Source organism: Pholcus phalangioides, unplaced genomic scaffold, assembly GCF_987345545.1.
Source record: "Pholcus phalangioides strain wild (caught in Gottingen) unplaced genomic scaffold, Ppha-v1.0 ptg000042l_1, whole genome shotgun sequence".
In the NCBI taxonomy this organism is placed as follows: Eukaryota; Metazoa; Arthropoda; class Arachnida; order Araneae; family Pholcidae; genus Pholcus; species Pholcus phalangioides.
Genome location: NW_028301628.1, coordinates 27,339,049 through 27,351,967, shown reverse-complemented (window position 1 = coordinate 27,351,967; position 12,919 = coordinate 27,339,049). Strand labels below are relative to the sequence as shown.

Genomic DNA, 12,919 nt, shown 5'->3' with positions numbered 1-12,919 from the left:
GGAAAGGGGGATTCGAGACAACACAGCTTCATTAGCATCTCCAGAGCTGACTAATAGTTCATTTGCATTTCCGTCGATTGAAGATATGGATATATTAATGGAGCTGTCTCTGAATTCCGAAAGCCCCTCCTCTTGTTGACTAGATAAGCCTCCGATGTCTCGAATGCTTTCATCGTCCTTGATGGAATCCGTCACAAACACGAATCTTTCCGGTTTCTGTTTATTGTCATATGGCTCCTCACTGATATCTATTCAATGATTCCTGTTGTGTTCTCGTGAGCAGAATACAATAGGTCTGGTATTCACAATCGATTCAGCATTGAATAATTAATATGTATATACTACTGCCCAAACGTACATGCTAATGTCATCTGGTTTTAACGGATACGTCGCTATCTTGATGATGTCTTGAATATTTTCGCAGGATCTTTAGACTGGTGAAAGATAAATGCAGATTGATATTCAAAAATTATTTTGCTACTTTTAACACTAAAAAGATGGTAGCGGCCATTTTGACAGCGATAGGAAAAAATGAACATTAATTATTTTCTTCACTGAAACTTCGAAACTTCTAAAAATCGTATCTATGCAGTCCCTGTGACTAATTTCTGCAAGAAACCCTTGTTCATTTACCAATTTTTTTTTTAAATTTTGAACAAAAGAGCTTGTTATGACAAAGACTAATCCGTGTTTTGTTACCTTATAAAGAGGATTGAACATGATTTTTTGAGCTATTGCATAATTCCTAGCTCTATTTTCACTTGGCAGTCCATTGATAAGGTTTGAATGTGGTAAAATGCGCTAGAGAAATTTGTGAAAACATTGCATTTGTGTGTGTGCGGAAAATGGAAAACCCGTCAATAGCGGCCGAATCCTGAGCAATGTAAAATACATTCGTAAGACTCCTTTTCGATGCCGATCACATTATTCACTGAATAAGTTCATTTTGTCGAAAACATCAACGATACTTATTATTAGAGTAATAAAATTTCATAATTTCTGGCAGAAATTTCGTTTTTCGGCAATTTTTATTTTGTGTGTGCGCATGGTACTCAAGACCTAGATTTTCTCTGCTTACAACTGTAGAGTTATTAATTATTTTTTTTTTTGCCCATTTGAAAGCATATGTGATAAAATAATGCTCCTCACATCATCCAGCTGGGCTCTTGGAGCCCTCTATAGTGAATTTGTAGTGTTAAGAAAGAAAATTTTTAAGAAAGTCTCATGAAAGTCTCAATAATGTCTCTCAGAAAGTCTCAATGAAGTCTCTCAGAATGTCTCAATGAAGTTCCTCAGAGTCTCAATGGAGATTCATTTCGCCGTGCGACATTGTACCAGCGAATGCAATTCAGTGAAAATGCCAAGGCCCAAAGAGACGATCGATCTTTTTCAAAAATGTGACTTTGAATGGTACAAAATAAGTACTAGAGTAAATCGAACACCATGGTAGAGCACGTCTTCTCTCAATAATAATGTTCGCAAGGACAGGTTGTCCATTTCAGAGTGTTTTGCAATCATGTTAATTAAATAACTGTACAGGGGTCGAAATGACCACTTCCTTCGTTCTAGGTAGAACTTCATTTTACTACCAAACTAACACAAAACCCAGAACATTTATATTTTTCGAATTTGGGAGCCTTAACAAGGTGATAAATTGAAAAAAGTTATGAAGAAAGGTGAAACTTACAAACTTTTAAAACAACCTGAAGGATAAACCGTCCAGGTGTAATCGCCTATTATAGTAACTCTGCGGTCAAGATGATCGCTGCCGTCGTTTTAGAACGTTAATGGAATAATTGCTAGAAATTATCTTGGAGAACATCACAGCCACGAGATTGGCCACACAAAAAACTGACTGTTGCAATTATCAATAAGGAGGAGGAGTAATTAGCTACATGAAATAAAACACCGCTTACTTTAGGGCAGTATCTCCGATATTTTAGGGCAATTTAAAGTCAATTAAGGTATTATTAATAATTTTTATGATGTTAAACTCTACCAAATTTTTAAATCTTGATCTTGAGAAAAAAATATATATGTATATATATTTGCAAAATAAACATGAATTTGACGCTCGTTTTATAATGACCACGTGCCATTGCGAGCGTTACATTATAACAATCGGTACGATGAAACCTAGTTTCCTATTTACATCATGTTCTTTTCCATCGCATATAACGTCATTAATTCTAATACTACGTCCACAGACTCAGCGCTCTGCCTCCGCCCTTTTTTTTTCAAAGAAATGACTAAAAATAATCCGGTTTGTAAGTAAAATTATTGTTTACATTCATTCAACATGGCTGTCTGAAATTAAAGCAATACGGTACCCGTTGGCTGTGAGTACGTTAAGTGCACGCATATGTAATTAATTACCGTAAAAGTTCGCTTTAACGACAGTTCACAGTCAAGAGGAAAATTGTCGTTATAACGGAATTCTCTCGTTATAAGCGAATTTTTATTTTTTGCTCTGTCTGGTGGTAAAAATTGCTACATTATCTGCATTATAACGTCTTCGATAATTCCGTTCCATGTTGAGAAAAGCCACCAAATCCTGGAAAAAATTAAATAATACAGACACTACCTATTCCTATATTGGGGCATGTTCTCCGGAACTGCGGATTACTGCTAGACCCGATGGAAGGTACGATTGAAGGGAAAAGGCCCGGGGAAGGCCTGGAGTCACCTGGATCTCAAGGCTTTCTTTCTTATCCAACCGGGCACACTCAGGTCTATCGCCATGGGTCTAGCCTATTCCCGATTTTGTGATTTATAATTGTGATTATTTACATTAATCACCATTTTTCGATCATAAATTTTATACTTGCTTACTGGCGATGTGCATAATGGCACCTGCCATGTATGCATATCTTTTTCAAGCTCAAATAAATGGTTAAGTTCCCTGGAGGCACCCGAGTCCCCAGGGACAATGTGCTTATATCACCGAGTGTGACAGAGCCTGGGTGTTTCTCGGATCCGTCATGGGCAATTTACTATCTAGTGGGTTGTGCCGAAAGTGTAAGTGTGGTACCTAACAGCATCTAGTATTGTATCTGATTTTTTAGTGCTGTCATCTATATTTCAGAAATGTAGTGAGTGAAGTGATTGGATATTTATACTGCTGGAAGTCATGTCACGCTCTGTGGCGAAGCTTTTTAACGGAGGGATCGTCTCACATTTGCACCTCAAAGTCGGGAACCACAGAAAACCAACTTCAGCTGACCACTCGACCACCACAGCGGATCTCAACGCTACTCAGAGATGAGTGGCGGCTGCTGAATATGGGAGCGAACCAGTCTTAGGACTTATGTACCACTGATGATGATTAACGAACGAGCAAAACTCAAGTCATCACATTGATTTTTGTTCTCACAGAATTTGATTCTCCAAGACATTTTTGCATATAATTTCGTATTATCAAAGCTACTTAGGGCCGTTGTCACCGACATGGTTTCAACTGAACTGTAGTCGCAATTTTCGGATAAGAGATCAACATAGATTGGTTAAAAACTTGAATTTAACCAATCCGTGTCGATCTCTTATCAAACAATTGCGACTATAGTTTAAACCATAGTTTCCCAACCTTTTTTGTCCCATCGCCCCCCGTTCTTCAGAGAAATTGTTTTCTCCCATCTCGCCCCTTCTTAAGAAATTGTTTTTCGCCATCGCCCCCCAACGCAATCTAACCCATAGCATCCTATGTCATACCCGCAGCTTCTACCGTCCCCCCTCCGGAACATTCCATCACCCCCCCCCCCCAAGGGGCGTTAACCCCCACGTTGGGAATCTCTGGTTTAAACCATGTCGGTGAACACCGCCCTTAGTCAATCAAGCGAACAATTGGAAATTCCTAATTATTAGATAACTGCTCACTTACTCCGATAGCAACATTTTTCCAATAAGTGGAAAGTTTTTTAACCGATTGTTTAGATCATTCGAAATTTCTTCAATTTGCAAATTCTGCTCTCGTGGTCTCTTAGTCACTGAGAGAGATAAAAATCGATTGAAATCATTACATATCCCATATGTATAGTAGGGATGGCCAAAAATACGAAGATGGGGTTGAAAAACGTCTTTTTTAGTGTCCATTCTTTGTTCGAAGTACCTCAGAGTAATTTTTACGAGGGATATTGATCAATTTTATCAATGTTCCGTGTGAAATGTGAATATTAAAATAACGTAATTGTGGCAATTTTTTTAACTATTTTAGAATAGAATCAATACATGGAACTAAGTATGCCGAACTCGAAGCCATTCTGGAAATAAGAATCGAAGGCGGAAATCGCATCCAACATCAATTCAAGATCGAAGTGAAGAATGTGGTTGACGGCAAAGATCGTTTAAACGTCGTTGCCGGTACATGAAACACTACACCTACAGCTGATTCCGCGTGTACAGTTTACAAACAGATCGTCTAGTTCACGGACTTACAATGCCATCTCTCATCTTGTCATGATAACACTCATCATGCTCAATTTTTGAAGATTAAAAAAAAAAGAAGATAATTTTTGAGAATTTTTTTGGTGTTATAGCGAATTCTTTCTAATTTTCAACTCGTTATAACCGAATATTTCTCGTACCTAATAACATTAGCTATTTGACAATCACTTGCAAATCACTCGTTATAGCGAGATTCTTGTTATAAGCCGAACTCGTTTTAATGGAATTTTACTGTATTATAAATTTATTGTTTTTTTATCCCAGTCAATTTTAATTGAAACTGCTTACTACTTGCATTTTGTAACAAAATAAATAATTTTTTTTTATTCCGTCGAAATATGACTGTCCAAAAAGTTTTTTTTTTCAAACGTTTGACATAAATACCTCCCAATATAACGTCCGTTTTCATTGAAACGGTGGTTGTCTTGATAAGTAGCGTTGGTTGCATCAGTGATATGGTTTATTCGTTAATTAAATACTACTATTTACTAAAATAATACCAATTTTATCTTTAAAATACAGAAGTTAGGTGATGTATGAACTTGAAATATTTTCGTTGTGACTGGTGGTGAGACTATATTATCAACTTTTGCATAGAAACCTATCGACCAAAAAGAAAAATTTCCTTTTAATTTTTATTGATGAATGGATCCAGTTCATAATTGTAAGAATTATTTCGTCGTTACCGTCGCTTACTGAAGACGTTAGAGTCAGGAGTCCGGGAAGAACGTCTGTGTCCGGAAATTGATCAGTTCCCACTGAATGTTGATATGTGAACCCTACAGTAATTGCTTGTACTACATAATGATCACCATATGCACGGTTTTAAGATAAATTTTGACAGTTCCAGTTTAATTATTTCCTTGTATGACCATGACCATTGATGAACCCAAAATAGGAAGTGCTTTGCTGGAAAAGAAAATTTCCACAAGCACCTCCTTAACCCTCGACGGTCCCGAGTACATTTGAATTACATTGTAAAGACGTAATACAAAAACCCATAATATCAACTTCTTTTCTCAATTTTTATAACATTTCAGAAAATGCATCTATTAGTGTTATTTAAGTACAAAATTCGCGCGAATATGTAAACACAATTTTTTTGTATCTAGAAGCTGTTGATTTCTTGTCGGTGCCATTTTCTGAGAAGTCCTGAAATTTTACGTGTTCAGAAAATTATAAAAGCCCACAGAATTGAGAGGGAGCATTAGAATTATTATTATTTTTCTGTAGATAACATTGAAATTAAGGAAAATTGTATATTTTACCCTTAATTAACCATTTCAGTCAATTGAAAAATCCCCTCTGATCAATTAAATTCTCGTGTGGATGTATATTTCCAATTAAAAATATTCTAACAGAACCAATTTACAGATCTTTTGTGACAACAAATTCCATGCGTTTTTATGTGGGCAAACCATAACGGGTTGATTTTGGAGGCCCCCCTTAAATATGAATAATATTTTAGCCACTGACATGCAACTGTGATCCCAGTCGTATAGATGCCCTAACACTTCCTTTTCTCGGATACCATTAATTCAAAATCACCCCCGACTAACATATAGTGCCATTATAATAGAAACTGAGTAATTTATCTACATACAGTATACTGAAATCGTAAATGCATGAACAAATGGCGTGTCTAGACTTTATATAAGCAAATCCTTGAAACATCTTCGAAATTCTAGTTGTGTAGACCTGCTGGAAGGTCCTTCAAGTCCCTTGAGGTCACAAAGTGTAAGTTCTTTACGTGTATATGTTTGGATCTATGTATATATATAGACGCTTGTGTCTGGGTGTATATATATATATGCTTGTGCTTTGTTCTGTTAAATAAAAAGGCTGATAGTCTTGAATCAAATTTCAATTACAATTTCATTATGGGATGTTTAAAACAGTTGTGTGTGCGTGTGATATAAATCTGAAATGGTTGCGTGATATAAATAGCTTAAAATTAATGCAAAAACAGCATGATCGCAAATAAAAATAATAAGAAGCCTAATAGCAATAATAAGAAGCTTAATTCACCCTTAAATGCGTATCTTAGCATATAATTCAAAGAATCCTTCAAATGTTCATTAATGCAGTCAGTTTAGAGATAAAACTTCAGAATCAACATTGCACATAAACTGAGATCACTTTCTTTCTATTTTGTATTTTTCATTTGCTGGTAGATGTCCCAATAACAACAGAAACTCTTTATTTGTTACAGAGTTTGTGTGGCTGTGGTTTCGCTAATTTGTTAAAATGTTTTGTTTTCATTTCTTTTCTTTTTTTTATCTTGAAGTTTGCAACCTGAATTTTTTTCTTACTATAGCTTGAAGCACACGGAAGGTACTTATATGTTTAAAAAGTAATAATACTTCAATCCATTTAGTTTATGCGCGATCTTTGACAGCTCTATACAGCCTCTTTAAGGTCCTGTATTAGAAGTACGATTCGAGATAGATATTTTAAATGATTTTTCAGGCATTCTATACATTTCATCAGCTATGAAAACATTTATCAGCTCGATAAACAAAATTGCTCGTTTGGGTTAAGCTAAATACATTTTTTAATTGCATTTAGCGCTCTGATCAAGCATCCATTTGTGTGAAATAAACGTATATGTAGATACTATAATTGTTTTTGTATTTGTGTGGAAACGGTCATTACAGAACATGCATTTTATTCTATTTTTCAAATTTAAACCTTTAATACTCATTGCATGTATGTATGTATATAATCAGACAAATAAATATACTGCATAGAAAGTACTATATATATATATTTCCCAAAACCTTTTCTACTTTAATATTGATCGAATTCGCATATATAAAATGTATATATAGGTGTGCTATTAATATTTATTAGCTATTATGATAATAAGAAGCAGAATTCAGATATTCAGAGTACGAATTCGATCAGATATTCAGAATTCAGATTATTGGAATTCAGAATTATTACTTGATGGAAGTATTTCAGGTGAAGTATATGCAAAAAAAATTACGTCTTTTTCCTTCCGAAAATTTATACTCAGAGCAAATTAGATTAGGGTAGATTCTGTATGCTAATTTTTCAACATTCATGTTATCTGCCTTTCCTGCAAAAAGCTCACATTGGGGGGCCATTGCCCTAGTATTCACGGCTATATTATTTATGTAACACGTCGGTATGCAATTGATCAATGTATTTCGGATCGATAACACATTGATCAATTTTCTGGTTACATTACCACAAAACTCAGTCATTGTTCGTGTGAATATTAGAATAACGTAATTGTGGCAATTTTTCTTTAACTATTTTAGAATAGAATCAATGCATGGAAATAAATATGCCGAGCTCGAAGCCATTCTGGAAATAAGAATCGAAGGCGGAAATCGCATCCAACATCAATTCAAGATCGAAGTGAAGAATGTGGTTGACCGCAAAGATCGTTTAAACGTCGTTGCCGGTACATGAAACACTACACCTACAGCTGATTCCGCGTGTACAGTTTACAAACAGATCGTCTAGTTCACGGACTTACAATGCCATCTGTAGACGCCGAGAACAACTAATGTCTCTAGAAATCGCATTATCACGCGTCCGAATCCATCCAAAGATATCGCTAATTATAATACTAAGGTTATAAGAAAAATATACAGGCGACCACGGGGCCGCAACTGGATTTCCATACGCGTATAGGCGACGTGGAAGAGATACAAGCATGGTTGCACGCTCGGTTATACACACACAAAAAAAAAAACAACAGCGAGTTATTGAATGAAATCGGGCTTACCTTTTGCTTTGTGGAACGATGATTCACCCGCATTACAAGATCCAGGTCTTGGCGGTACATGGCAGCCTTGTGATGACCTGGATTGTTCTTTGTGGAGGCCAGGTGAGAGGGGGTAGTAAGTAGGTAGGCTCGAAGGAGGACGAAGGGGGAAGGCCAGTCCGAATGTGCCTTTTGGCGGACTTCAAACAAGGGGCATACAAGCCTCTTGCTTCTCAGGCTGTCACTCTTTCTTCTGGGAAAGCTGTGGCAGTGTCAACCGAATCCGCATCGACTGGAGGCTTCCCCTTCTACTACGCTTTACCGAAACTCGCGAAAACGATGGTTGCTCCCCCTTACCAAGGTTTCCAAGAAAAACGCTCTTTCTCCTCTCTCTTGATATGTTCGCAGACCTCTCTCTCTCTCTCTCTCTCTCTTGTATGCCAAGAGACGCCAATTGCGCGTGATAAAGCCGCTGGGCCGCCGAAAAGACAACGGAATCGTAGGAATTGAGATAGCTCTCTGAGAGGGATGTGTGGTTGGTGATTAGATGGTGGACGGAACGGGAACAAAAGACACCGCTTAACCTTTCTCAGCGTGGGGTTCAAGGAGTCGTATGTCTTAGCTGCTAGTGATAGGGTCTCAAAGTTCATCAGCAGCACCTAACGCTACAGCTACTCTACCTGTCCATCCAAACCAAAATAAATTGTCACCCATAAACACAATCCGTTATCTTAGTTCTTAATGAACGAAATTCCTATCTGACTGTCATGATCATCTTCATTAATAAATTTGATAAATTTACATGATGTGTGTTACAAAAAGTTTTCTACAAATTTATGGATATTTCTCATAAATTTATTACAATATAAAAGAATTTTACCTTTTTTTTTTCATTTCTATTTATGAGTGGAAATTCTTATAGAATAGTATTACTTGCGCTTCATAAACATTCCTCTGCGGAATTTCTAACGAAGCGGTACATGCCGGAATGCATTGTATGTGTGTATTTATAGGCTCTAATATATAGACATGGCTCTAACATATTTATTTTATCAGAATTGGGCTTTTTTTGTATCTTAGAAAACACGGTCGACGTTCGTTTAAACGACCCTACCTCGTTCCACGTTAAACGGGCGCTATATCGAATGTTTGGAAAAAATAATTCCTTAAAAGTATTCATAATTGAACACAATAAAAACGTATATTATGCGTTTTTAGATAGTTCAACAAGATTAACTTCACGCTATATATAAAAATTCAAATCAAAATACTTTTGTACCGGATTGAAGTAGTTCATCTGTTTCAATTTTCCATAATTGTGAAAAAATTTCTTAATTTTAATATTTGAGATATATATTTTGTTTATTCTTTTGATTTTAATCGTATATAAGTAGCCATTATCAGTTGTCTATATTTATCTCATTTTATCTAATGGTAATGGCACAATGTTGAAGTTTTCGATATGACATCGAAGTAATTTGAAAATTTGTAAAATTTTGAAAATTATGAAATTGAAAAAGATTATCGTACAAATGTGTTACACATTCCTAAATACCGATATGATGAATAAGCCGTGCTCACACAACACCGGTATCATGAATCGCAACCTGTAAATTGGATTTCTTTACAAAGTCTTACCTTCGACAGGTAAAACAACTACTACACAAAGAAATTACCAAAATAAATACAGGGATTCCGTCATTTTCTTATGAAATGGTTTTTTTACCTGTTGAAGGTAAGACTTTGTAATGAAATCAAATTTACAGGGTGTGGTTCGAAACACCTTTGTTGTGAGGGCGGCTCATTTATCATGTCCGTATTTAGGCATGTGTAGCATGTTCACGTGCACAAAATGACAATTTTTCATGCGGTATTTTTCCTTTTTTTCGAGTTAGATGGGCGAAGAGGGGCTGAAATAATCGACTATGCATGGTAGGTATTCGGTGGGGGGGGGGCCTGATATTAGACAACATAGGGGATGAAGATGTCCTAAGTACGGCATGGCTTATAATAATCAACATGAGATGATGAAATAAATCATGTATAATAATCTGCTTTTCATATTTTTACACATGTTCAACTTTTTCAGATTACGTCAATGCCATAGTGGAAACTTCATGATTGTCCGATTGTCCTCTTCTCAAATGTGGATACATGATTTATTTGCACGCAGGGTACTCTGAATATTGTCATCCCCACATCTGGAGTCATCTACCTGACTGGAAGTACTCACTACATACACACACCTATAAATTCCCATATTTATTCTTAGGAATCATAGTTCCAGATCTTATTGTCCCGAGAGCTCCACTGAAGCTTCTGAATTGCACCCAGCAATAGAAATATACCCAATGACGAACGGAGTGAAGACTGTGAAATATACTCTTATTTAAAAAATTAAACTATTGAAATAAAATCCATGTTTTTAGTGATTTCTGTTATTAAAATGTTTTTTCAAGTTATAAACTTAAGATTTCTCTTGGGAGAGCCACTGTATATTTTCTTTTGAATCCTCCAATCCACCAGTGCCCTACAAAAACATAGGTCCTGCGGATGACCCCGTCTGGGAACCCCATGTGATAAGACAACTCCTTTCATCCATCAAATTTGAAAAATATTATTTCATATGATTTGATACAAGGTGTGTCCAATAAATTCGTGAATGATTCGGAAATTTATAAAATTTGAAGAAATTAATACAACTGAATGCGATTTGCGAGAAAGTTATTCCCAGAAAAAGGAAATTTTTTTTCGGTACAGAAAAAAAAATCAGTTCAAATTAATGTTAATAGGGAGCAGTGATTCGATCCGTACCATTCTTCCATCAATTGTGTCCTTAACGTTCATGGTTTACAAAGCTTCAGCCGCTGATTCGTGCCTCAGGTAAAACAACTTCACCAACAGTGCTTTATCTACCATTTTCAACATCGCAATTAAAAGCTTATGTAAACGCCAGTAAAAGGGAAATTCAGAAATGGCCTGGTAACCGTATATCCTGCAATTTTCAGGATTCCCGATTTGCATATTTCCAGTGATTTTCCTTCGAATAAGGAAGTAAGAACGATGAAGGGGGATTCTTTGTTTTTTGTTTTTTTTGTATAGAAGGAATTTAGTTCAGGTCTTCCTTAGAATAGAGGGCGCTGCACGAAAACCAAACACAGGAAATATGCAAATAAGAGTCTTACAAAATGCAAGGTGCACGATTAACAGCCTCATTTCTGAAATTTTTGTATTATTAGCCGCATACGTAAGGTTTTCATTGTGATGTTGGCATAGGTGTATGTAGCACTGTTGGTGAAGTTTCTTTACCTCAGCTACGAATCACCAGATAATACTTCGCGAGCATTTCGTGCACAGAAGAGATAAGAGAACGGTTCAGGTCCAATCTCTACTACCAGATATTTATGCGGCACCTACTGAGAACAAAAAGTACAACAACCAATTTTTCTCTTCCAAAAATATCCCTTCTTTCTAAGAATATTTTTTTTTCAAACTGCATTCAAATATACATAGTCCTTCAAATTTTATGAATTTTTAAACTATTTACGAATTTATGGGAGATGATCAATTGATATTGATTCGCAAAGTACATATTGACAAAATTCATCATTTTCTGAACAATATTTCAAGTAAAAAATAATATATATATATATACAGTCAAATCCCGATATAAGGAACGCCAAGAGACCGGAGGAATCACTTCGTTAAAACGAAATTTCATTATAAAGGAATTCCAGGTTACCTAGCATTGTTCCTATGTAAACTTATTCGGGGGATTAGATAAGTGTTCGTTAAAACTAGGTTTTTGCTATAACGGTATTCGACTGTACTTGTTTTATAGCATACACATTCCTGGTTTATCTCAGCTCTATCATCTTGGAATACTTTAAGAAACGTATTATCAAACCCTCTTTCTTTTATAGACACGTGTAATTTTCATTATGTAACGATACATAAATAAATAAATGAGAAATGTAAGGGAAAAACGGAATCATTGCATATTAAAGTAAAATCAAAGAAACCAAAATATTATTAAATATGTATTTTTCTTTCTTAAAAATACAAGAAGAAAAAAAAAAGAGCGTCCATTGATTGGTTGTGATTCGTGATGCCGGATATGTCTGGCTAACACATTAACCTCATCTTCCGTTTTATGTCAGTAAACTCTAGCTTATTCCGAGTCTGAAAAACAGCTGAGAGTTGGACCATCGCCAAGCGTCTGATGACACTGCCAAATGTAGGAAATTGCGCGTGGCTCGATTATCATTAGTGGAGCGGTATCACGTGGTGGCGCCACTTTCTTCTGGCGCCAAGCCACAAATCGATTGGCTCCGATGCGCCGATTGCTTTTTTTTTTTTTCACTCATTTTTTTTAGTTTTCCTATTTTTGTTATTATTATTTGGATTTACTTCTTATTGCGAGAAAATACTAGTCACCGTTCATTTTTGCATATTATTATTATTATTGGGACGAGCATGTAATAATTATAAACCGGTTTTTAAATCACTCGAACAAAATAATTTCTTTATATACATAATTACTTTAATAGACTGCATAAATTAATTATGTTTCCATTGGGATTCTTATAGTATAATAAGAATGGTTTTGTCTAATGTGATATAAATCCACGAGGTGCTTTAATTTACTCTGGAAGAATTTTTTTTATCAATTTTGATTAGTTTTGAAATTATTTATCTTACAAATTCTGAAAAGTTTTATGGTTAATTACTTCTTTTACA

General features: G+C 35.6%; 1 protein-coding gene across 2 annotated transcripts in view; it reads right to left on the bottom strand.

Moving 5' to 3' along the window:
- The window catches only part of cpx (synaptic transmission protein complexin), a 148,760-nt gene extending 140,267 nt beyond the window's left edge, over window positions 1-8,493 (bottom strand). The window contains exon 1 of one of the 2 annotated variants that reach the window (XM_089255424.1): window positions 8,201-8,493. The gene's annotated coding sequence lies outside the window, so the exon portion shown is untranslated. The remainder of the gene's footprint in view (window positions 1-8,200) is intronic. The other variant, XM_089255425.1, reaches the window with a different exon arrangement.
- Window positions 8,494-12,919: the final 4,426 nt, after the last annotated feature.